At 41.1% G+C, this 27448-nt stretch overlaps 1 long non-coding RNA gene across 1 annotated transcript; it reads left to right on the top strand.

Moving 5' to 3' along the window:
- LOC147995549 (uncharacterized) lies at window positions 1–27448 on the top strand. The gene is made up of 3 exons (XR_015683639.1): window positions 1–1468; window positions 2196–2302; window positions 13774–27448. It is a non-coding gene; the product is annotated as an uncharacterized LOC147995549 (long non-coding RNA).

The following is a 27448-nucleotide window of genomic DNA, read 5'->3' as shown; positions in this document are numbered from 1 at the left end:
TTTAATGCTTCTCAGGTCATTTACTTTACTGGGCCAGGAGGACTGAGAAATAGCATTTCCTCTTACACCAGCAGCTGAGATGAAGAGAAAAGAAGAGGGCTTGTGGGAATGCGTGTCTTCTTGAGTAGAAGAGATATGCATGACATGGATCATTTGGGAAGATTACATCCATTGTGGTGTTTGAGGTAGATGCAGCAGTATGAGAGGAAGTGTAGCAACCTCCCATAAGAATGTAATTGAAAGCTGGGGAACGAGAATGTAAAACACAAGGGACTTAGTGTATGTAAAGCTTTACTCTTTCCTCTTTTTTATAAATTGTTTTCACTATTAGTTGTTTATAAGTGTTGGATAATTAGTCTTTTTGAAGGGGCATTTCTTTAGATATTTCTGGAGACAGTTAGGGATGCAATGTAAATGTAAAAATAATAAATAATTAATAAATAAGCCATTAGGCATCCATATAATGGGTATGTATGTAGCTGAAGTGAGGGCCAGAGAAGGGATTAGTGAAGAAAATAAGATTTAGACACCAAGAAAGGAACATGTTTATTAGGAAGAAAAATATAGTTCTCTGTACATGGTTGTTTAAGGGCAGAGGAACTCCTCCCTGCATAAGATGAAGCCAGAGAAGAAAACACAGATAGAGAGCGAGACCTTTAATTTCTTTCTGTACATTGAACTAATAGAAAGAAATTTCGCAAATTCTCCTCACCTGGCGGGAATCCTCGTGAGAGGTGGGTTGGAGCTGAAGAGATGGGTCAGTGGTTAAAACTCTTGTTTTGGCCGAGGACGCAGGCTGACTTCCTAGAGCCCACATCAGACACCTCAAACCTGGCTTACAGTTCCCAACGCTTCTTCTCTGCGGGGCTGGGTTGTGCTTCCTTTCTCAGACTGGAGCCCCTTGAAGTGACATAGGGTCATATGCTGTCATCTCGCACCGGTGTACTCAGATCTGGTAACTCGGGTATAATTTCGCATTCCTCCTTTGTCTCTTTGGGACTGACTTCATTTAGCCGTTGGCTGAAGTCGAGGATGATGCGTGCGCTCACGTTTCCTCCAGCGCCTTCGCCTAACCCCTGGTCCTTCATCTGATGCTGAATTTTATGTCTGGGGTGACTTCCTTTTAATATCTTGTACATTCTTCACATGACGACTTCTAATAAAATCCTGGCACTGAGATTTTGCTTTTCATAAGGAAGAAAGTTATTTGAGAGTTTATCAAACTCTTAGCCTGGATTAGAACATTCAATTTTAAGATACCCTCTCTTTCTCTTTTTCTTTCTTTAATTTTCTTTTGTTTTTCTCTTCCTCTACTGCCTCCCTCCCCCTTTTCTTCCCTTCCCCCACTCCCCTCTCTGTGTGTGGAGGGGGCAGGTTGTCTCTGCAGAGGACAGAAGTTCACGTCAGATCCCTTGAAGTCGGACTTTCAAGTTGGTGTGGTGGCGAGCTGCCTGGAATCAGTGCTGAGGTACAAATTCAGGTTGTCTGGAAGATCTCTTCCTATTCTTAACCACTGAGCTATCTCTCCACACTCACGTGTAGTTTTAGAAGTTAAGCACTAACAGTGTTCTGTCACTTCTTTTCTACAACTCTTTGAATACTCTGTGTGATACTATCTCCTCAATATTTCCCCTTGGCTTACAATAATTAAAAATTTTAAAACATGAACCTCTGTAGTGAGGATTTGTTGATTCCTGGTGTACAAGAAGGCATCTTAAGATTTTTGGGCTAAATTTGTTACACGAGTCATCCTGGATTCCCTGGCTTCAAGACCCAAGACCTTCAAGGCTCTCCTCAGAAAGCACAGAGAAAAACTTTGGTGAGGGGACATACACTGATGGCATGTGCATGTGTGTGCACGTGTGCATGTGTGTGTGTTTGCTTGTGTGTGTTTATATCCAGTACACAGTAGGGATTGAACCCAGAGCCTCACGAATGATATGCAAGTACTCCCAACCCCCCACCCACAGTTACATCCTTGAAAAGCCTTCTTGTAGCTTTCCCTTTTTAAAAAACCTTACTTGTGATAGGTTCCTGATTTTAAGAGGGACAATGATACCTGATAGAAACAAGCCTGTGATAACATTTAACTGCAGAAGATAAGATGACATACGTTGTGAACAGCAACAGATTCTAATTATTATAAGGGTAGCCAGGCTATTTTGACTTACATAATGCCTTTTTCTGGGGTACAGGGTTTCATGTTGCCTTTGAACATCTGATTCTTCTTGCCTCATCTCTCAAATGGTCGGATTACAGGCCAGTGCCACTAATCCTGGCTTTTAATAAGTCTTAATATCAGGTAAGGCAAGTCTCTTATATTTCCTCCAAAATATTAGTTTGCAAAATGTTTGTGTCACTTTGATTTTTCACATAAAACTTAGCTTCTATTTGTCGATCCATAAAATATTCTTTATCTATTTTATAGATATAGAATAAGAATTTTTGTATTTTAGTCTTCTTCAGTGAATTTTACAGAGTTTTAGATCTTTCACCCATCCTATGTTAAGTTTATATATAGGTATCCTATGTTTTTGTTAAGATTATCTCTTAAAATCGTACATTCCAACCATTTACTGTTGGTGTGTTGAAATACCTTGGCACACTGTATGCAACCAACTTTAGTAGTTGCCTGTGGCTTCTTGTAGAACTTCAGCAGACAGTTGGAGCCCCTGAAAATAATGCCAGGTTTGTATATCTATTGTTTTATTTCTTCCTGACATTCTTCATGGTCATAAAGGGATAGAATACGTATTTGTATCTGATTTTAGTTTAGCAGGTGCCTCTGATCATTCATTAGTCACGATTTTAGCTGGCAATCAATAGTGGGGAGGTTGTCTTTGATCTAAGCGGGTAATCTAATATCTGCTATAAAGCAGGTGCTTATTAAATGATTGCTGATTTAAATGCTGCTGTTCTCTCTAATCCATAGACATATGTTAAGTAAGAGCCTCTCTGTCAGGCATAAAAAAAGTCTTAGAGTTATTTGCCTAAACCTAATGTTATTAGAAGCTGCAATCTGGTGCAACACGGGGAATTATCCGGAGGAGGTGTCAAGTTGAATATTTAAGAACCTTTCAAATCTCTGTCATACGCACAAAGGAATTACTCCACTACTGGGGATAACTGATTTATGATAGAATTTCTCTTTTTAAACATCTGTTAATGCCTACCCACTGGGTATGAGCACTGAAATGTATAACATGCCATTTGGAAGCTAGGCTTCTCAGTGCCTGCCATCGTACACCGATACTGGGCATCAGGAAGTCAGGTTCCACCACATTCATAACTTTCCCTTGGGGTGCAGATTCTAAGAGTGCACAGTTTAGGCCACCCCAGCTTTAAAGTCTCAGTCTCCTCCAGTGAAAGTGTGGACATAGGTTAGTTAGACTCCCTGTTCACATTTACGGGGTTGTGCTCACGGTAGAAGCTGTTCTGATATCTCAGGGAGTTAAAGTCTCCCTCCACACTCATTAGGGGTGCTGGCAGGATTCCCTTCCTTACCACTCCAGGATTGAAGACTTGTTTTCTCCCTAGTTGTTCTGAGGATCACACAGAACAAGCTCTGTAGACACTTGATAGCATCCTGTTCCCCTCTCTCCGAAGCCAACTAGGAGAAATTCTGCTTTTAAGGGATCACCTGATTAGATTAGGACCACTTGAAGTGATTTACTTAAAAAACAAACCCACCACAATTTATTTGTATTTTTTTTTAAATTGTGTGTGTGTGTGTGCACATGTGTAATACCTGCAGAGGACAGAGTCATTATATCCCCTGGTTGGCTGGGGGCTGCTCAATGGGAGCCATACTCAGGTCCTCTGAAGGGCAGCCAGAATTCTTAGCTGAGGGGACACACATCTCACCATCCCCCTGACTTTTGATTTAGTCAAAGCCAGGTAGATGAAGACCTGGAGCTCATCTACACGATTTATTTTTTAACCGTACGATATAAAGATTACTTTCTTAAAATCCCACATGCAGCATATCTGCCCATGGGGCATGTATCCCAATGGGATAGAAGTCAATGGAGTCTGCCACTGCTCCCACTGTCTACAAGCAGAATCGGGACTCTCTGTCCTCTCCTCTCACAAATCCTTCCTCCACGTCATGTGGCATCATCTCAAATGCTAAATGCCACAGACCGATACCTTGCTTCTCAGGTACACCTAGAGACATTGTTCAGGGCAGAAGTTAGATAATTTAAAGCTTTTAATCCAGAAGTTTCCGGTTTCCACTGTTTTTTTTTTTTTTTTTTTTTTTTTTTTTTTTTTTATTAACTTGAGTATTTCTTATATACATTTCGAGTGTTATTCCCTTTCCCGGTTTCCGGGCAAACATCCCCCTCCCCCCTCCCAACCCTCCCCCCATTGCTGCCCTCCCCCCATTGCCGCCCTCCCCCCACCAGTCTAGTTCACTGGGGGATCAGTCTTAGCAGGACCCAGGGCTTCCCCTTACACTGGTGCTCTTACTAGGATATTCATTGCTACCTATGAGGTCAGAGTCCAGGGTCAGTCCATGTATAGTCGGTTTCCACTGTTTTTAATCTGGTAGCTTTCAGCTATATTAAAAGTCACACACATACAGTGGAAGGGGGAAGACAAAGACGTGAGAGATGTGTGTGTGTGTGTGTGTGTGTGTGTGTGTGTGTGTGTGTGTGTGTGTGAGAGAGAGAGAGAGAGAGAGAGAGAGAAGAAACCACATTCATATTTCAAAAGTTACCCCAAAAGTTCACTCTTTACTATCTTGTTGTTAGTGATAGGTACCGCTAATTATTTACTTATTTGAATATTTAAAGTGCAGGATAGGAACACATTTCCAGAGGTTTTACTGTTATCTCTCAGAGGTGTGTTGGTCACTCACACCTACATTACAATAGTCTCTTGCAGTCCACATGGTGTGAGCTCGTATGTCATATGTACCTGATTTATGGTAGCCTCTTGCAGTCCAGAAGGCGTGTTGTGCTTGTCATATGTGAGGTTGGTTATCTCCTAAATTATAAAGGGTCAATTGATAGAACTAGAAATTCCATCTAGGACCTTTGATATCAAGCATGGAGCTCTTTGACGCAGCTGCTTCGCAAACTTAGAAGTGAGAAGAAATGAAAGTTTGCTGATCGGCTTCAAAGTTTCATTAAATAAGAGAGACAGAACTTGGAGACATACAGTCTCATTTTATGCAAGTCTGAGCTGGCTCCCGAGGATGAATCTGCCCTTGTCCTGTAGATTTATACATAATTCTTTTTGAATTGGTCTTATTTTTTATTATGCCCCATCACTTGTAATTTGGCATATGTTCCTTGTCTGCTTTGTGTTCTCCTTGTATTTTTATGAGGCCATATATCTCCTTATTTATAGGAGGGAGCAAATGGAAAACATGCCCGTTAACAGATTTATTCAAGGGCTTCACAGTCGCCCGCTCTCATGTTATTCCTTAATCACATTTCATTGTCTGGAGGCAAATATTCTAACAAGAGAATGATGATAATATCCAGAATGATATTCATGAGGCTTGGAGATGTATGAGGACATTCCTCCATGCCAACAGCTTTGGCTAAGGTGACAGGTTTTCACGGGCATGATGGGAGATGCTGTGCAAACAACAGGTATAAGGTAATGTTTAAAAAAATTAAAATGTGCATTCATACTCTCTCTCTCTCTCCCCTTCCCTCTTTTCCTCCATCCCTCTTTCTTTCTGGTCAGATCTTGTTAAAATAGGCCCACAGAGCCTCAAAATCATGATTTTTCTATTTCTACCTCCATACTTGGCTTTTAAAATTAAAGCGTTTTGAATAACAATATAGACACATTACAGATTCAAAGAGGTCACCAGAATGCCAAGTAAGAAAATAGTTTTCCTTCTGATTTGTCACAAGTTTGGTGGTTTATGGTAAAAATTTGGTGAAGACTAGTTTTTTTTTTTTCCCCGAAATGCGAAGTATATTTTCTAGTGACTGAAAAATGTAAGCTGACTTGAAGAACACGTGGGAGTAAGAGCATGTGTAGGGCCAGAGAGATGGCTCAGAGGTTAGGAATGATTCCCGGTTTTCCAGAGGATCTGAGTTCAGTTCTCAGCCTCTAGACTGGGCAGCTTACAACTGCTTGTAGTTCCAGCTCCAGTGGATCTGATGCCCTTTTCTGGCCTCCATGGGTGCGTTGGCACATGTGCACACACACTTGCATGCTCACAAGCATGTATAGCATACATGCATATCCATAACATATTTAATAAAGAGTCCATAGCAAACAGCAGCAAAACACACATGTAGACCTTCAGAAGAAAACAAGGCACTCTCTTTCCAACAACATGAGTGACTGACAAAAAATGCTACTGTTTATGCACAAGGTGACAAGCATTGTTTCTGAGAAGCAACCAGAAGTGTCTGTTTTTCATAGGCTTGTTAATCATTCCTTTCATGTTTCTGTGATCAAAATTCCTGAAACAACTTGAGGGAGCAAAGCTTTCTTTTAACTCACAGTTTCGGTGGGCTTTGGTTTCTCATAGCGGGAAATGGAAGGCCGAGGGGCTCAGTTCGCCATGATAGAAGTGAATGGAGGAGGCTGTCCATATCAGAGTAGACCTGTAAGCACAGTGAGAAGCGACATCCCTGCCCCTACTGAGCTACTTAGACCATACCTTCTAAGAGTTCCATAGCTCTCCAAAATAATGCCACCAACTGTGGACAGAGTGCTCAAAATGACTGGGACCTACATTTTAGGTTCAAACCAGAGTATTCTTCCCCTAGCCTGTAAAGTCTCTTAACAGTTCTAATGATGCTCAAAGTTACAATCTCCTCTGTAACTGAGAGTAACCCATTTTTATTTAAAGATAGGGTTTTGCTATGTAGCTCTGGCATCCCTGGAACTCACTGTATAGACCAGGCTGGCTGTGAATGCACAAAGATATGCCTGCCTCTGCTTCCTGAATTCTGGGATTAAAGGTGTTCATCAACATTTAACCATATAAATGAAAGTCTATATATACCTGGGCTGCATGATACAGAGAAATCAAGCTAAACCTGGGCTGGAGACTTCCTCCTGGCTGGCTAACTTTCATAGACCTGGAAGTTTCTATGTTAGCTGCAAGAGAGGAAGAGGTGGCAATATTGTGACCCCTGTAATCTATGACCTATCTGCCAGGTAAGCTGTGCCACTTGTGTGATAGTGACATGGACAATATAGGTATAACAGATATGGATGTATCTCATTGGATCTGAAGCCCACTCCATGGAGAAAATTCATTCACACTTTGTACTATAAACCTGGCCAAAATCCCACGGAAGGGGAAGTCATAGACTCTTATACCCAAATACTGTAGTTTAGCCAAACTGACTTAATTTCAACATGTTTATACCCATAATCAAACACTACTCTTAGCTCTAATCAGAGAGCCCTCTGTTTTCAGTGAATGGAGGTGAATGCAGAAATTTATGACGGTGCAAGGTGCTGAGAATAATTGACAAAAAAAGACCTTTACACTATTTTGTCTAAGTCATTGTGGAAGAGGGAGCAGAAAAAAATACATAAGAGCCAGGAAAGAGATATGAGCACCACATGGTGCCAGCTCCAGGGCTGGGCATGGTCATGGCAACCAGAAACTGAGCAGCTGCAAAAGCCTGCACTGAATCTTCACAATAATGGGCTTGACAAAAGTCAGGCATGGGTGGAGGAGGCACTGCAGGGGTTCTACCCTTCACTGCTGAACTGTTGCTGCTGACACATTTTAGGGAGATGGCAGCGGCAGCAGCATAGTGGGGTGGGGCAGAAGCGTTGGGGCCGGCAGGGGCAGCAGGGGAGCAGGGGCAGCAAGGGCAGCAAGGGCAGCAAGGGCAGCAGGGCCAGCAGGGGCAGCAGGGCCAGCAGGGCCAGCAGGGGCAGCAGGGGCAGCAGGGGCAGCAGGGGTGGCGTGGGTGTGTGTGTTAGTCACTTCAGTTGTATATCTACTAGAGTCCTCCAGTTCAAATGGATAGTTCAATCCAATGGCCACATAGATTGCTGTGGTTAAATGAGATGATTCACTAAACTAAGCTAAAGGACAACAATTTGGGAAAGGGAGAAGTAGGGTTTGATCAGGAGGGAAAGAAAATAAGAGACAATGGGAGGGAAGCGTGATTCTGATGCTTTATATCTATGTATGCAACCATCAAAAGCAAACAATAGCACGAGAAAGGCCTGCTTACAAAGCTTGCCTTGGCTAACCAGCAGGAGCTTACATTTTAGGAGAGTCAGTATCATTCTCTTACTGATACCATGACTTAAGTGTGTTGATGTGGTTCAAGCTGAACATATGCTTTCCTTTGGAAGACCTGAAGTTCTGGGGTATACTAGACAGGAGGTGTCTACATGACCAGACCACAGTAAAAACTTACAGTACCATGTCTCTTCTGAGCTTCTCTGGCACATATTTTGTACTTGTCCTGATTCAGGAACCAGGTATATTCTGTGTGAGTCCACCTGAAGAGGAGTCCTGGAAGTGTATACTTCTCTAACTTCCTTGTGTTGAGTTTGCATTGTATCCTCTCACTGTAATACATTTAGCTCTGAGTGTGACTGCAAAAAAGAGAATGTTACAAAATTGTGATATAGTGTAGCCAACAGTAAACATGCTTGCTATATAAAGAAGGAAGAGGAGGAAAGTGTGGGCAAAGGCAGGACCCAAACACAGCAGAGAAGGCTTTAAATATTGTGACTCTATGTCTAGCATCTGGGTCACATGAACACACCATCCGCCTTTCCAATAGTCTCGAGAAACTCTGCCTCGTGGATTACCATGAGAAGCCCATGTTGCCTCCTACTGAGGCTGGCTTTGCTCAGAACCTGCAGCTTTTCTCCTTGCATATTTCCTGTGATCTAGCATCTCAGACCTTCTGGTGTCTCTACTTCACCTCAGCTTGCCCTCACAGCTTTATATATATCTCTTATAGGGGGTGCCCATAAAGGATCCCAAACCCAGCTACACACTGCCTGATCTCATGGGTTCCTCATTAAAAAAGTCTTGGTAGAAACCTCCATAAACTCATAACTCTAGGGGTATATAAATATGGCAGTTCTGCTGCTAACTGAGGCAGTAGTTAGAGTCTCTCACCTTAGAGGGCAGCAATTTGGGGGGCTTGAAAAGATAAACCTGGGAAAATGCTTCTGTAGGGATGTATGTAAGGTTGGAAAAACCAAGGGGTACTCTTATTTTTATTTTGTAGTTTTATTTTTTGGGTCCTTTATTTTTAAAGGGAAGTCTCTCAAATTAGTTTGCAGCTTTTATACTTTAGAGCCCTAATTCCTGAAACGTTCTCAAGGCATCTTTTCTATCATCCCAGTGTAAATTGCTTGATGTATTTCTAATGTGTTATCCTTTTATATGATTGCATTCATTGTCTTAACCTTTAAAAGAGCATCGTTTCTGTCTAAAGAGTTCATTTCGCAGACCATTCTGGTCTGCTTTTAGCTTCTGATGCTCACTGTAGGCTTGGCTAACGGCAGCCAGCAATAGCTGCACCACGGGTCTGAATGCTCTGCTCTTTCAAAATTGTCTGAGCCAAGTTAATATTAGTCCATTAGTATTTCATTCAGCCTCACTCAAATTTTTAGGACATTGGCAAAAGATTGACAAATTAATTGACTCACCTCTAGCCAAAGTGAATTAAGATCTTTCTGTCTGCATTTTGGTATGAATGCCCACCAGAAACCAGAACCAGGAACCAAGACAGGAAGCAGAATTGGTGCCTTTCACCTCCACTCCTTGAGGTGCAACTAGAGAACTCTTGTCTTCTTTTCTTGATTGATTAGCTCAGCTATATTGGAAGAATACTTTTTACTTAGGTGTGGAGAGCTTTTGGGGCCATGTCTAGAAACTTGGCAGGAATTTGACATTGGGCTAGGACACGGAAGTAAGTTCAGGGAGGAATCTGATTTTGGGCTAGAACAAAGAAGTAGGCTTCAGCAAGAATATGACTTTGGGCTAAGTCAGGGAAGTAGGCTCAGATATCTTGGTCATCCTGATAAGCCCCTAGAAACAGTGATCATGGGACTTTGTTTATTGCCTTGTTTGTTCCTTAACCTAGAACTGATCTTATTATTTGCATGTAATTAAAATAGTATAAAAGCAGACTGGGAAAAAATAAATCCGCTTCAGCCTCAAAACTGGCTAGGGTCATGCTATAGTGTTGCCTAATTGTCTTTTTTTCCCCCTTTTAATCCTTGCTCACTCACCGGAGAACTGGTTGACTGAGCTGGTCACCAAGTTTCTAGACATGGCCCCAAAAGCTCTCCACACCTAAGTAAAAAGTATTCTTCCAATATAGCTGAGCTAATCAATCAAGAAAAGAAGACAAGAGTTCTCTAGTTGCACCTCAAGGAGTGAAGGTGAAAGGGACCAATTCTGCTTCCTGTCTTGGTTCCTGGTTCTGGATTCTGGTGGTTGGCTGGCTTGGTCACTTAGGGTTACAGTATGTGTCCATTGAACTTGGAGTTCTGAGTTAAAAGAGTTAAAAAGTATCTCTAGCATTGTATGGCTTCTTCATGCCTGCAGACAAATGTGTTACTATGTTTATGCTGAAATGAGCCTACTTGTCAAAAATCTTGCTATGTTCATCGCAGTTTTGACTTCCAGTAGTAGAGACAAAGTAGCACTTAGTGACCACAGCAAAGCATAATAACATATAGGCAAATATATAAAAATATAATAAAATAGTCAAATTGATATTTGGCTTATATCAAATACGTTTGTAGAGCAGGGAAAGAGACTAGAATAAGTATTTTTCTGTTGCTTTTCTGATGGATGGTGGATAACATTCCAAGATTTTTTTAATTGGATATTTTTTAATTTACATTTCAAATGTTATCCCCTTTCCTCGTTTCCAGTCCATAAACCCCCTATCCCATGCCCTCTCCCCCTGCTTCTATGAGGGTGTTTCCAGACCTGTCCACCCACCCCTTCCTGCCTCTCCACCCTGACATTCCCCTACACTGGGGGATTCAGCCTTGGCAGGACCAAGAGCTTCTCCCGTTGGTGTCCAACAAGGCCATCCTTTGCTACATATGCAGCTGGAACCATGGGTCAGTCCATGTGTAGTCTTTGGATGGTGGATTAGTCCGTGAGAGCTCTGGATGATTAGTACTGCTTTTCTTATGGGGTTGCAAACTCTTTCAGCTCCTTCCATCCTTTCTCTAACTCCTCCATTGTGGACTCCATTCTCAGTTCATTTCTTTTGGAGGCAATTATACTGAAATTTTATTGAAAGGAAATTTTGTAGTAACAAAAATCAAATTTTCCACATTTCTAGATTTCAATAATCAGTTTAACAATGGGCTTAGGTTTAATTTTTTCTGCATTCTTTATTTTAATTCCTTATTCTTTATTTTTAATTCTTTGAATTCTAATTTATACCATTTTTCCATACTGTGAATTAATTAGTACAGTAGCCACTTAACAAAAGCATTAAATGTATAAAATTAACCTTGATAAATAATTTATGAATAAAAATTTGATCTCTAATTATCATAGTGAAATGAGTATGTAAATGCATATTCTTTGTTTTTTATTGATGCAAAATTTTAACTAAGTTTGTAGACCAATATTTTATACAAATTGAATTGTAAGAAAAGTCTCTAAACTAGTAACAATATCAGCGATTGATATCTAAACGCAATTGTACATTAGCAAATATAAATAAATTTCAATAAACAGCTAGAAATTTTCAAATGAGACTTTCTAATCGGGCATAATAATATAAATGAGACACCAGAGGGCGCTCTGCCCCTACTGTGTTTCAGGAGATAGCCAGGGTCTTATTGAGGGAAGGTAAACGAAGATATTTAGGTTTCTGGAACGTTAGAATTTTCACACACCATGTAAATAGCACTGGGCTCAGCAGGACTTCTATGCTGTACATTAAAATTTTCACTAGGAACGGTTTAAGTTTTTTAATGACTAAGAAACAATTCAAGTCTTGAGAATGCACACCTGATTTAAGAAGCTGGAGTTACAATACCATGGTTTGCCCAGTATCACTTAATGCCATTTCACTTGATTATATTTTATTATCAATGCTGTGTAATATTGGGATGGAGGTGGCTGGTTATCAGAGTTCTGATTCAGGCAGCTCACCTCTTCCCTGTACCCATGCACATTAAATCCACATGGGAGACCCTGCAAAGTGCTTGGATCTAGCATGTGTTAATCTAATATCCCTCGGTGCTGAATTTGACATTTAGGAATGTGATGTTAACGAACACACTCCAGCACATATTTCTGAACCCTTTTCTCCTTGGTCCATAGGTGGAAGGAGAGAAAACTCCAATGAGATGGGATTTCATTTAGCCCAGAGACCAATTTTGTTTGTCAGGTTTTTAAAATCTGAATTCTATGTCACTTCAGCTACTGCATTTTCAACTTTAAATAATTATCAAATTTTCCTACTGTCCTTTCTTTCTTTCTCTTTTTTCTTCCTTCCTTCCTTCCTTCCTTCCTTCCTTCCTTCCTTCCTTCCTTCCTTCCTTCCTTCCTTTCTTTGCTTTTGAGGAAGGCTGTCTCTGTGTAGCCCTGGTTGTACTAGAACTCACTCTGTAGCCCAGACTGGCCTTGAACTCAGGACCTACCTGAGTATTTTGTTGGCAGCAAATGCTTTTCCTGAACACCAGTTTGTGATTGAATAAGCGCTGTCGCATGAATTTGGTTTATTTAAACAAAGAAAGAAAGAAACGAACGACCCCCCAAACCCTGTAATCCTTTCACTACGTCGTCACTCTGTAGCTGGGATTGTATTCTTGGTTCTAGACTCAGTTGCCGAAGCTGACCAACGGATACAAAGTGCCTTTGAATGCACCATCACCGGTGGGTAACGACATTAGATTTTTCATTTGAGTCTAGTCTGCCTATCAACTACTCAATTCCTCCAGCAGCTCCAGTCCTGCTTTTCTCCTTCCGTGTAGACTTTAGTTGCAGATGAATGTTTAAGCCAGCAGAGGGGGCTGTGCCGCCGGCTGCCTCTTAAGGTTCTTCCAACCTTCATCCTCGCGGTGTTTACCCACCTATTCTGCCGCCAGCTTTTGCATCGTAGCCTTCATCCTGTAGCAATAGTCCTTTACATTTCTATAGCACTCTCGCCACACATTATGCGGCTTCAGAGTTTTCCTTCCGTTCGTCTAAATTAGGGCTTGTCATCTGGCGCCAATAGCTGGACTCCCTTATTAGGAAAGAGGGTCCCTAGTCCCTGAGCTCAGAATGTCACAAGAAGCCTGTTAACTTCTTTTAAGAATATAACTCGATGCTGTTGCAAAACAGTACTGAATTTAGTACTAGAATCACACAAAGTGTTTGCTGTACACACATAGACTGCCAATTGAAAGGTTTCTTCCCAAGCACGCTGTCATTTATTTGACTAGGTCTGGACTGAGAGCTGAAGGTATTGAACAATTGCCCCAGATAGGAACTCGGTTTCTTAGAGCAGAGAGTCTCTCAGAAGTGAGTGAAGTTAACCTGCGCATACTCAGTTGGTTTTTGTCTCTTTATTTTTTTCCCCTTACTAGATGAATTGGAACTCTTTCCCCTTTCTTTTCTTACTTTTCTGCTTAACTTCTCTTGTCAAGGACAGACCAAAGTTGATAGTTAAATAGCCTGTATGACTGACATTGAAAAGCCACTTGATCTACATATACCCTTTATACAAACTAGAATAGATGATTCTAGAACTGCTCCACCTAGGATGATTTATTCCTTACTGTGTCTGTATTTTAAGTGATACAGTGGTTTAGGAATCAAATGATACTTTTTTTTTTAAGTCTTTTCAGAAAACGAGGTGCCACATCTTTCTCCAAGTGATCTTGTCCACTTCTGCAGAGCCATAAATCTTCCTCAGTAGACGACAAGTTGAATTCCACAAGCCTTGGGCACATTGTAAAAGCAGCACACTCATGTAAAGACCCTGCAGAAACTGTGACAGCTTACAGATGGTTTCATATGCCAAGAAATGAGATGTTCTGGGAAAGGCGTGCCACCTAATCTCATCGTACTCTATTGAGAAGAGACCAGAAACAAATCCTGCTCTCAAGAGCTGGCCATCCAACTGGGTAGGATGCTGTCTCATCATGGTACCTTGTCTGGGGGTTAAACACCCTGGTAAAGTCAGTAAGAGCAAGGCTGATCTCACACAGCTGCCGCTCTTAAAAAATTCATGGAGAGGAACCATTCTGGCAGATTTGACATCATTGATCGTTAGCTGGATGGGTTTACAATGCTAATTCAGCCAGCCTCTGTGGTATGGTAAACTTTACACACACAAAAGGCTAAAACCCAAGCACAAATCAGTAAAATAATCAAAGTGCTAATTTTTGTGTTACTTGCAGTTCATGACAAGAAGCGGAATCCTCTGGTAGCATGGGCAGAAGCCATTTCTTCTCTGTGATGAACTAGTTGGGATCCAGTTTTATTAACAGAATGCCTACTGGCTGAATATTTTTTCTCTCCTAATATTTTGTAGTCACTGTCAGTTAAAACAAACCTCATTGCATTTATTCATTTATTTGGGGCAGCTTGCTGAAGTCAGATTGATCCATTTATTATGTGGGTCCCAGGGATTGAACTCATGCTATTAGGCTTGGCTGCAATCACCATTATCTGTTGAGCCATCTAGTTGACCCAGCACTGTCATTGTTGGGGATTCAGTCATACTGTTTTAGCTAATCAATTTTATTCTGCTTAGTACAAATTTTTCAGCTATACATGGCCTTTAATTGGACCCCATTAAACTTTCAGTGACTGGAGACTCTTCTTTGCAGCTGATTTTGCTTATTTCTCACCGGCGATGGACCAAAATGATACTCTCTCTCATCAAGTGCAAGGGAGAGTGGCTGAAGTTTTCTTTTTCCATTATATGCTCTTATTTATATTTTATATCCCCACAGAGTCTAACAGAAGTTTATTTTCAACCAAAACATAACATTTTGTTTTCTAAAGAGGGAAGATATGAATCACCAATTCAGCATACTTAGGGGAAGAAAATTTACTTCAGGCAAGTTCTTTCCTATAGTTTGCTTTTGACATGGATAGCAATTTGCCTTGCTAGGGGGAAACTGCTTAAAGCATGCCACTTACCTATGGAGTAAGAAGCCTGCCTCACTGCCACACTCATGTCCTTTCATGCAATGGATGCTAATTATGCTATGCATTTGGCATAGTCATTGTTTTCATTATGCATTAGACATCAGTCAGTTCATCTTTCTCATTACGTATTGACTTTCTTCAGATAATGAGGTCTAAGAGACTAACTTTTAGTTTGCTTTAGATACCCCAGTCTTGGTCTTGTCTGCAGCATAATGATTTTGGTAAATATTTTTCTACTAGGTGAATGAGCTCTTTATTAATAGTGCACTGAACAGAGGACTCTGATTTGACAAAAAAAAATTAAGTGTACCTTGGGCTCCAGAATAACTGGAAAGTTCTGACTGGGAAATGCCAACTACACACACACACACACACACACACACACACACACACACACACACAGACACACACACACACAGACACACACATGCACACACATGCACACACACACACACACACACACACACACACACACACACACACACACACACGGTAACATGTGAGAAAGGACAAGGCAGACATCTGGAGGAAGCAGAAACAGTTTATTCCACTCCCAGTGTCTGTACTGTTCAGTGCTATGATTTATCTCTAGAATGCCTTCAGATTTGCTCAGTGTAGAGCCCCTTTCTGTTCAAAGACTGAATTTTCTTGGTCTTGTGTTGGTTGTAAGTGGACTGGGAAAGAAGAGAACCTTGTGTAAGACACCCTGAGCCTTTCAGATGCCTCCCCGACACCATTAACCATCAGCACAGTTCTCTGAAGCAGGTTTTGTCCATTAGAGAGATTAAATCCCAGACAAAAGATGAAGTTTAAGGAAACCCAGAAAATTCATCAGAGCCTCCTTGGTTTAGGAACCCATTGCAAAGCACGTAGCGCACCCTGGAGGGCACAGAACAAACACCTGTAGTGTTGTAATGAGGCCTTCTGATAGAATTTTGCTAGAATCATTTACTATATGCAGGTATGTCAAATGGAGAATTCCCCAGACCAGTTATACTTAGCAGTATTTGAGTGGAACAAACCCTGATCAATAAAGCAGGCAATGTAGGAGCGAGACAGATTCGGAGAGCAACAACCAACAGTGTAACAGGAAAAGAGAATCAAGACACAGAGCAACCTGACTGGCTACAGCTAACAATTTACTAGTTATTGGCTATGGCCTAGTCAGTTGTTTTTCCTTAGGCAATTGTCTACGGTGCCTTCAGTGCCAACTGAAGTCCAGTTATGGGGATAAAACTCTATTGATTTGGAATAGTGGACCCAGCGCAGGCACCTAGCCTTATTGCATACCTCCTCACAAAATTTTATTTAACTATTCTTCCCCTTGGGTTATTCTCTTAGGTTAGAATATGGCCAAGCTTTTGGTGTCTGTGCCACTCTAAGTAACCATGATATTAGATATAATTCGAAAAGTCATTCATAATTTATAGCACCCTTATGTCTACACATTTAAGTTCTTGTCATTCTACCCAATGCAGACCATTTAGCAGATGGCGGCATGTAGACGTTTAAGCCTGAGAAGGCACAGCACCAGGGGGGGCTGCTATTACGTCTCTTAGGAAGAGAATAGCAGCAATTTGGCATACAATTCCTACCCAAGGCCTGCAGAAAATAAAGCCATTAAAACTGAATGATTAGATGATGACCGATAATGATTTTTGCTTCTTATAATGGAGAATCTTCATTGCCCAATGTGTTTATTTCATGCAAAAACGTATTAGTAACTGACAAGGCCACTTGCTGTACAGCCTCTGAGCTAACACCCCACAGCTGCTAATTCATAATGGCTAGAAAAGAGTGTTTAGAAGACCGGATATCACAGTAGTCCAACAAGTGAAAGCCATAGAAGCAAGGACAAGTCAGGAGCAGGAAGAGCTTCAGGATGGTGGAGATGCTATATTTCATCTTGGGTAGTCAAATCATCTGCATGTGAGGTAAACTTTTCCTTAGTGCATCTGTGGTGATTTGAATATGATTAGCCCAGGGAGTGGCACTATTAGGAGGTGTGGCCAAATTGGAGTAGATGTGGCCTTGTTGGAGGATGTGTGTCACTGTTGAGGTGGGTTTTGAGGTCCTATGCTCAAGCTCTACCCAGTGTGGAAGAGAGAGCCTCTCCTTGGCTGCCTACTGAAGACAGTCTCCTCCTGGTTGCCTTAGGATCAAGATGTACAACTCTTGGCTCTCTAGCACCATGTCTGAAAGTGGCCACGCTTCCTACCATGATGATAATGGGCAGAATATCTGAAACTTTTAAGCTAGCCTGGGTTAAATGTTGTCCTTGGTCTTGGTGTGTCTTCACAAGAAGAACCTCAATTAAGATAGAAGTTGGTACCAGGGACTGGGTTATTGGTGTGATAGCCCTGACCATACTTTTGTTCTGAGGAATGTGGATTTTGAAACTTTGGATGTAGAAAGCAGTGGAATGGCTTAATGGGCCATTGTTGTAGGAATATGGAAGATTTTGGTATTGAGGGTGTTGTGTATAATTAATAAAGCACTGACAGTGTGTGAAAGCGGCTGACAGAAACAACTAGAGCATGTAGATCTACACAGAGTGGGAACTCGTGGAAACCTTTTCTACTACCTTATTAATTATAGTGCAACATGAGGTTGAGTTGAACTGTGGGAGATTGACTCAAGAGGTTTTAAAGAAGAATGTTAGTATGTGGCCTAGAGACTGTTTTTGTGATATTTTGATGAAGAATGTGGCTGCATTTTGCCCTTGTATGAAGAGTCTACCTGAGACTAAGGTAAAGAGATTTCGATTAGTTGCATTAACAAAGGAAGTCTCAAAAGAGCTTAGTTTAGACTTTATCCTGTGGCCTAGTCTGATGAAAAGCATTTTAACCAAGCATAGCAATCTTGGGGGGAAAAAAGATGTATGGTTCAAGTATTAAAGGGGCACCAGGAAGTGGAATGGAGCGTAATCCTATGTTCAAGGAGTTAAGGGAGTGGTGACCCCTGGGCAAGATCCCACCCAGCTAAGTTTATTGTTTGTGTGTTTACAGCTGAACAGGGATAGTTATGTTAGGTGATATTATGACCTGGTTATTGTTTTCATTTGGACATAAGGAAATATGATTATATATCAGATCGACAAGGGAAAGATTGTGGTAGCTATTCTTGGTTGTCAACTTGACTATCTCTGGAACGAACTACAATCCAGAAATGGAGGGCACCTGTGTGATCCAGATCTTAAGGCTGGAAGACAGGCTTCTTGAAGCATAGTGACTATGAAAAGCTTAGGTACAGGTCTGGTGGTATACAATTTTAATCCCAGGAGACCGATGAAGTCAGATCTTTGAGTTCAAGACCAGCCTAGTAAAGAGCAGGGTCATGGTAAAGAAAGGCTTAGGTGCAGGCATGGTGGTATATGCTTTTAGTTCCAGCAGTCAGGAGCCAGAACCTTGCAGATCCTCTGAATTTAATATCAGTCTACAGAGCAAGTTCCAGGACAGCCAAACGTAGGCAATGAAGAATGGAAAACAGAAAGCTGGTGATGATGTAATAGAACAAGAGAGGCTATATTCCGGCTCTAGTAAGCTGGAGAACTCAGCAGCTTCGGCCATGTGGCACTGGCTTTACAGTCCAGAATAGAAGGAACAATTGGAACAAGTGATGCTGGTTAGCTGGAGCTAAGAAATTAGTGGTGATAAGAAGAGAGCAGCATCACTGAAGTGAAATCATCTGGGAAGTGTTTTCTAAGATTACAAAGTAGCTGTATTCCAGAGATAGCCAAGGTTGTACCTCATGCTGAAGCTGGACTTGGTAATGTGTGAGAATCACCCAGGTGGTACTAGTTTTGAAGGCATGAAGGGGTCATGGAGAGTTGGTGAGGCTTGACACCGAGAGGCCAGGAAAGGTGAAGGTATAGTTTCAATTACAGTTCACAGCCTAAGACTAAACAGGTCATGCAAAAAGGGACACCATAAAGGGGAGCCTATGAGAAGGTATTAGTGAAGCCTAGTTGCAGTGGAAGACCTAGCATGTTGGAGATGCCAATACCAACAAAAAAAGCAGCAGCAGTAGAGTAGAGTCAACCAGAGCCTAGAATGCTACAGAGGGCAAAGCTGGAGAAGTGACTGAGCCCTCCGTGGGATCACAGACATTGGATCAAGAAGCTGTGCAGTTGAAATTGCGTTGGAGACCCTAAAATGTTAAAGTTGCCAGAGCCATGGGATGCCTGCTGAGGAAAGCTGCTAACAGGGAGTGGAACCATCCCAAGAGAAAGAAGTGTATTGCCATCATCAAAGGTAAAAGGAGTTGGACATCAGTCATGGAGATACAGAGTTTGGAGTTTCCCCAGCTGTTTTTTGGTCTTGCCTTGGTCTAGTATTTTTTGTGTATGTACCATATGTACCATATGTCTGAAGTTTGTACTCTGCTTTTTAATTTTGATTTTATGGGGATTACAGTTAAGAGATTGCATGAATCTCAGTAGAGACTTTGAACTTTGACATTGTTGAGACTGTTATAGATTATAGGATTTTTAAATATTTTATTGATATCCTCTTTCCTGGTTTCCCGTCCATAACCCCCCTATCCCATCCTCCTTCCTCCTTCTATGAGGGTGTTCCCCCACCCAATCACCCACCACTTCCCATCTCCCAGCCCTGACATTTCCCTACTCAGGAGGGTTCAGGCTTGGCAGGATCAAGGGCTTCTCCTCCCAATGGTGCCCAACAAGGTCATCCTCTGCTACATATGCAGCTGGAGCCATGGGTCTGTCCATGTGTACTCTATGGGTATGTACATGATGGTTTAGTCCCTGGGAACTCTGTTTTTTTTGGAATAGTTCTTATGCAAACCTCTTCAGCCTCTTCGATCCTTTCTCTAACTCCTCCAATGAAGATTCCATTCTCAGTTCAATGGTTGACTACAAGCATTCACCTCTGTACTTGTCATGCTCTGGCACAGCCTCTCAGGAGACAGCTATATCAGGCTCCTGTCAGCATGCACTTCTTGGCATCAGCAATATTATCTTGGTTTGGTGGTTGTATGTATATGGGCTGGATCCCCAGGTGGGGCACTCTGAATGGCTATTCCTTCAGTCTCTGCTCAAAACTTTGTCTCCATATCTCCTCCTATGAATATTTTTGTACCACCTTTTTAGAAGGACTGAAGCATCTGCACTTTGGCTGTCCTTCTTCTTGAGCTTCATGTGGTCTGTGGATTGCATCTTGGGTAATTCAAGCTTTGGGGCTAATATCCACTTATCAATGAGTGCATACCATGTGTGGTTTTTTTGTGAATGGGTTACCTCACTCGGGATGATATTTTCTAGTCCACCCATTTGCCTATGAATTTCATGAAGTCATTGTTTTTAATAGCCGAGTAGTACTCCATTGTGTAGATATACCACATTTTCTGTATCCATTCCTATGTTGAGGGACATTTGGTTTCTTTCCAGCTTCTGGCTATTATAAATAAGGCTGCTATGAATATAGTGGAGCATGTGTCTTTGTTGTATGTTGGAACATCTTTTGGGTATATGTCCAGGAGTGGTATAGCTAGGACCTCAGGTAGTGGAATGTCCAATTTTCTGAGGAATCTCCAAACCGATTTCCAGAATGGTTGTACCAGCTTGCAACCCCACCAAAAATGGAGGAGTGTTACTCTTTCTCCACATCCTGGCCAGCATCTGTTGTCACCTGAGTTTTTGATCTTAGCTGTTCTGACTGGAGTGAGGTAGAATCTCAGGGTTGTTTTGATTTGCATTTCCCTGATGACTAAGGATGTTGAACATTTCTTTAGGTACTTCTCAGCCATTCAATATTCCTCAGCTGTGAATTCTTTGTTTAGCTCTGTACCCCATTTTTTCAATAGGGTCATTTGATTTTCAGGAGTCTAACTTCTTGAATTCTTTGTATATTTTGGATATTAAACCTCTATCAGAATATGGGGTTTTTAAAGTTAGACTAAATGAATTGTGCATTTTGCTATGGCTAGGTATTGACCTATAGACTAAGGAGTTTGAACAAGCCTATGGGAGCCAGGGAGTGGAATGTGGTGGTTTGAATATGCTTGGCCCAGGGAGTGGCACTATTAGGAGGTGTGGCCTTGTTGGAGGATATGTGTCATTGTGGAGATAGGTTTTGAGGTCCTATTCTCAAGCTCTACCCAGTGTGGAAGTGAGAGCCTCTTCTTGGCTGCCTGCTGAAGACAGTCTCCTCCTGGTTGCCCTAGGATAAAGATGTATAATTCTTGGTTCCTCCAGCTCCATGTCTGCCTGCAAGCTGCTATGTTTTCCACCATATTGATAATAGACTGAATCTCTGACATTGTAAGATAGCCCCAATTCAATGTTATTTTTTTATAGGAGTTGCCTTGGTCATGGTATCTCTTCAGAGCAATTGAAACCTTAACTAAGACAGTACTCTAAGATCTTTAAATCTGTGTGTAGGAACTGTGCTAGGAACTCATATGAGGTTTTATGTTACAAGATACAGACTCATGTTTTGATTCTGAGGCTTTCACTGAAGTGGCAATCATTGAAGTTAGGAGAATCACCAGGCCAACATCTTCCCATAGTTGGTATTGTCTTATCTTCTCCATGGTGAATGGTGTAAAGAGACTTCTAGAAATAGAAGTTTAAAGACTTAGGACAGACCATGTATGTGCTTGTAACATCCACGAGTCCTAGCTTAATATTAAATTCCTTCCCCAACTCAAGTGTGTAATATGGTCTCCTTGCAAGGCCACTGTAGGCAATCTGATTTGGATCAGATTTGGTTCATAACTACATGTAAGTTGTTTCATTCAAATTGTTTTGCACAATAATCTCACAACTTGTGTTTGGAGTGAAAGTCTGTCAAAACATTTCCTTGCATTTATCAATTCCTGTCCTCCATGATGTGTTCAAGAGCAACCAGTGTCTCTGAGAGAATTCTAGGAATCCCCACTCTACTTAAGGATAGGATTCCAAAATTACAACAGTCTAGTATTTGTCAGAGTCTGCTCTATGAATTTCCTTGAGTAGGAAACTCTTCAGTCTAGAATAGGGCATAAGCATCTCTGTGGGAAATATTGACCTATAACATTCCTTGGTTTAGTCCAATCAGCCAAGAGCCATGTTGCCTAGAGCACAGTGTGTCTAAGGTAGGGATAGTCAGCCCTGTCAGCTGCTTGCCTTTTAGGTTTGTTGGCCAGGAAGGAATATACAATATCCATTGTTATTTACCTTCGGTTTTGTTAGCTTTGGGTCAATTCAAACCCAGGTCCTTGGTTCATCTTTAGTGTGCAGCTAGTTCCAAGCAGCCTATAGGTCTTCATCAGGTACTGAACAGCCAGTGCTTCTCTAATTGGCCATGAAAGGGCAGTGTTGGAAAATGACCTGCAGGCAACTTGGAGGTTTCCACAACAGTGTTTAAATATGCCTTCTTTTTAAGTTTTAAATTTTTCTACCTATCACAGATCTGTGATCAAGCACTGGTCTTAGAGGAAGCTGACAATTCGCATTTGCATGTCTCAAAAAGAACACCTGGGAAGGAGAGACTGTAGCTACAAAGATCTTTTATTCTCTTTCTGTTTGCAAAAATTCCCTGTAAATAGTACATAAGCCTAACTGGTTTGTCTTGTTAGATTGTTTCTAAAAGCCTCCCGGAATGCACCAAAAGTAAGTCTGAAGGCAGAAGATCTAGTCTAGAATTTGATTTGTGAAAGCCTTTCAAAGAATGAAAGGTTCAGAACTCTCGATAAAAGAAACCCATAGTCAGTGCAAAATAATCATTCAGTTAACCAAAGCGATAATACTTCACACACTAACACAAAGAGCCAAATAAAGTGGAAAAGACCCAAGATCTTCAAACAGACAAATCTTTCAAGAGAACCTTGCTTTCAAACACAGGGAACCAAATTCTAATTTTGTGGACTTACATATTTGTAATAGTGTACATTTCCACACTTGATCTTAACTAAAAGGCAGAGAAGCAATAGTACATTTCCCAGAAAACCTTTTAGTCCTCTAATTTCAGTCAGCTTGATCACCTCAAACTCATCTCCCATTTCTAGATTATTTAAAATATCATTTTATGTATTTGTTCTCTATTTTTCTTCTTGTCATTTCAGGATAATCAGTTGTTCTAATTTTATTTCTACTTCTGTGATAAAATGCCCTGACTAAAAGTAACATAGGGAGAAAAGGAGTTTACTTGACTTGACATTTTAGGTTATTGTCCATCATAGTAGAAGTGACAGTGGCTCTTCTCTGCTCTGCTCTCTTGCCCTCTTCCCCTTTGTCCCTTCTCTCCCCACTCCCCTCCCTGATTCCCTCCACATGCTCATGTCCGGCCTCTGTTCCTCTCCTCTTCTACACTTCTCTCATTAAATCCGTGTAGATTCCACGTCTCTGCATTAAGTTGTTTTGTCTGCTATCTGTTGTTTATGTAACCTATCCCTGGGAAGGGAGCATTCCCTAGACCAAACCAACAACTCCAGGCTGATTCTGAATTTTCTTTCCTGATTTGTAAAGTTCACTATTTTAATATACTATTATCACTAAAGATACTTGCCTTTTACCTTCCTGTTTTGATAACCATTAGCCAATTTTCACCCAGATTATTTTCTTGGGACAGTGGCAGGAGCTTGAAGCAATTGGTCACAGGTCACATTAACAGTCAAGACCAAAGAGAAGCAGATGCAGACATGTTGCTTGCTTATGCCCAGCTGGCTTTATTTATTCTTGTATTTTTGTTTGGGCGCCTAGCCTCTACTGGCCCAGCCCTGGCTTTATTTGCTCTTACATAGCTCAGGACCTTCTGCCTAGGGAATGGTGCTGCCTGCAGTATGTTGACTTCCTTCATTAATTAAGACAATTAAGACAATCTCTCACAGACATGCCCATAGCAAAACCCAATCTAGACAGTTTCTATGTTGTGGTTCTCTTCTCATTGACCCTAGGGTGTGCCAAGTTAACAGTTAAAAGCTAACCAGTTCACTGGCCATTATACTGGAGGCTCCATATTTATTTTTCTTCAAAACACCTTTCATGCACTAGAGCTTCATCAGCCCAGACCCACAAACCATATCTTGCTTTCTTTGTATAATATTATTTCTAGTTTTAGTGACTATATAGTGATAATAAAAAGGAATTCTTCAGGTCAGAAGACAGTAGATGGCACACTGGCCTGGTCAGCTAGAATTTCAAGAAAAAAAATCTGGGTGAAAATTGGCTAATGGTTATCAAAACAGGAAGTAAAAGGCAAGTATCTTTAGTGATAACAGCATATTAAAATATGGAACTTTACAAATCAGGAAAGAAAGTACAGAAGCAGCCTGGAGTTATTGGTTTGGTCTGGGGAATGCTTCCGTCCCAGGGATAGGTAACATAAACAACAGATAGCAGACAGAACAGCTTAATGCAGAGACACGGAATCTACACTGTAGTTTTTGAAATGAACTTGCATTTATTTTTACTTTTTTTGTTTTGTTTTGTTTTCTTGAGACAGGGCCTCTCTGTGTAGCCTTGGCTGTCCTGGAACTTGCTCTGTAGACTAGGTGAGCCCTTGAACTCATAGAAGTCTGCCTTGCTCTGCCTCTCAAGTACTGGGATTAAAGGCATGGGTGCCACCACTGCCAGGTGCACATTTATTTCTTAATTACATGAATTAACTAATTAATTAAATGGCTCATTGTGTTTGGGATGAGGCTCATACAACAATGTAACAATGTGGAGATGAAGACCAGAGGAGTTGGTGGGAGTTGGTACTTGGCTACTATTAGGTGGATGCTGGAGATTGGAGTGTCTTTATACACTGAGATATCTCACTGGACCCAGTATGGACTTTTTTTTTATCAGATTGACCTTGAATTCATAGATATCTATTTGTCTCTGCTTCCTGACTGATGGGAAAGGATGTGTGTCACTACACACTGTCCACCTATTAGTAGCTATTTTAAGGAGGAAATGGGAAAGAAAACTACCAACGCAGACTTCTATATTCAGAAAAATCCTATCTCCAATCTGTGACTGAGAAAGACAAACTTTTCATCATAAAACCATGAAATTCATAACTACTAAGCCAGTTTTTCAGTAGATACTTGAATTCTTCAGACTGAAGAGAAAGGCAAACATATTCACAATGCCAAATGGAAGAATAAACTCTGCTAGAATAGTATTTTAAGCAAATGAGGAATAGGAAAATACTATGAAATTGGCAAAAGGACAATAGTTATTACACATTTGTCTTAGTTAGGGTTACTATTGCTATGATGAAACATCATGACCAAAAGTAAGTTGAGGAGGAAAAGAATTTATTTGGTGTACACATCCAGATCCCTAGTTCATCAATGAAGGAAGCCATGGTAGGAACCCAAACAACGTGGGAACCTGGAAGCAGGAGCTGATGCAGAGGCTATGGAGGGCTGGTGCTTACTGGCTTGTTCCCCATGGCTTGCTCAGTCTGCTTCCCTCTAGAACCCAGGACAGCCAGCCTAGGGGTGGCCCCACCTACAATAAATAGACAGGGCCTTCCCAGGTAATCGCTAATTAAGAAAATGCTTTATCAGCTTGTCTACTGCTCAATCTAATGAGGACATTTTCTCAACCGAGGTTCCCTCCCTCCTAGGATGCTTACAGCATTTGTCAAGTTGACTTAAGTGTAGCCAGCACACTTTCCAGTAATGAATGAGTATTAATGGCCTTCATTCCACAAGCAAAGGATGCACAGTAGAAGATTGGATAAAAAACGATCCATCTATTTGCTGTTGCTAAAAAGTTTGACTCATCACCTGTGATTCTTGTTTTAATTGTTAAGTTGAAACATTTTAGTAGAAAGTGTCAGGGAGGGACTGTCTGCCTTCTTTTGGCCTGTGGACATGTCTGTGAGCATTATTTTGATTATGTTAATTGATGGGAGAAGATATGTTCACAGCGGGTAGCAACATTCCCTAGGCGTAGGACCCTGAACTGTGGAAGAGTAAGCAAAGTGAGCCAAGCACCATTTTTAATTATTAAAGCTTTAATTAATCTCTCTGCCTTTGATTGTGGATGTGACCAATGCCTTACTATACTGCCCCAAGTAATGGACTGTAATGTGGAATTATGAGCTAAAATAAACCCTTTCCCCCATAATCTACATTTGCTAGGGTATTTTATCAGAACATCATGAAACAAAAGATGCCATCAAAGGCCCATACAACTTTGATGTAAAAATAAAGGAAAAAATGTTCCAAGCAAATGGAACTAGAGAACAGGCAGATGTTGCTGTCCTGCAGTTTCAACCTAAAATTGGTCAGGGGAGATAAAGAAGGTCACTTCGTATTGATTGAGAGAACAATCCACCAGCTGGATGTCTTAACTTTAAAATGTGTACATATTGAATTGAGTATATTCAGTTTTATAGAATAAATACTCCTAGACTAGCTCCAACACAAGCACAGTGGGTGTCTTTAATACCCTAACACCACTAATGGAAATGCTGTCAATGATTTAATTTTTTTTCTCCAGGTCCAGTGGGGGGAGGACACGTCTTAGATAAAGGCATCTTTGACATATGTAATCTTTCTTCTTCAGAGAGTTAGGTCTCCAGATAAACAAGATTAGACTGGCTTTTAGCTCAGGCTGTGTGACTCTAATTAGAGAGAGTTCAGGGTATCACCAATTAAGGAATGAGATGGAGAACATTTTCTTTCCTTCTTGCTTGTTTCATTCATTTCCTTTTCCTCCTCCTCATTTTCCTCCTCTTCTATCTCCCTCTCTTTATCCTTTCTGTTTGTTTTATTCAAAACAGGGTCCTTCTATATAGCCTGGCCATCCTGGAACTCACTATGAAGACCAGGCTAGCCTCAAATTCACAGAATCCTCCTGCTTCTGCCCCCAAGTGCTGGGATTAAAGTCATGCATTGGTTTTAGAGAGCATTTTCTAAGCAGACCAAGAGGACATATTCACAATTCTAAGGGTAATGTTCTGACCAAGGCATAGAGATTTAAGTGAAATAAGCCAACCCCATTACCTAAGGGCCAAACTTCTACAAATAACCTTCCGCCACAGTGTAGTCCTGTATAGGTGATGCTCTATTTACAAAATACAACTCACTCTATATGCTTTTCAGTCTTTCTTTATAACAGATCCCATAGCTAAACAAATTTACCCAAATTTATATGTCTTCATTGTGGTCATTGTAATTCCAAACTATTTCTAACAAATTTCACTCCATTTCTTTTTTTTTAGAAAAAAATGCAGGTTTGGCCATGATTCTATATGAATTGCCTGCAGAAGTTCCAACTCCTGAAACTTCTAGTGTTTTTTTTTTTTTAAATCTGATTAAAGCAGCGGTCATAAATCCCAGAAGGGCCCTGCAGTCCTCTCATAGCACACTGCACTGTGGGTACTCTTTTATAGCACAAACTGATTT

The sequence above is a fragment of the Rattus norvegicus genome, chromosome 3 (genome assembly GCF_021556685.1).
Source record: "Rattus norvegicus strain SHRSP/BbbUtx chromosome 3, alternate assembly SHRSP_T2T, whole genome shotgun sequence".
NCBI classification, from domain to species: Eukaryota; Metazoa; Chordata; class Mammalia; order Rodentia; family Muridae; genus Rattus; species Rattus norvegicus.
The sequence above is the reverse complement of the archived record's forward strand: the minus strand, read 5'-3'. Positions and strand labels throughout refer to the sequence as shown.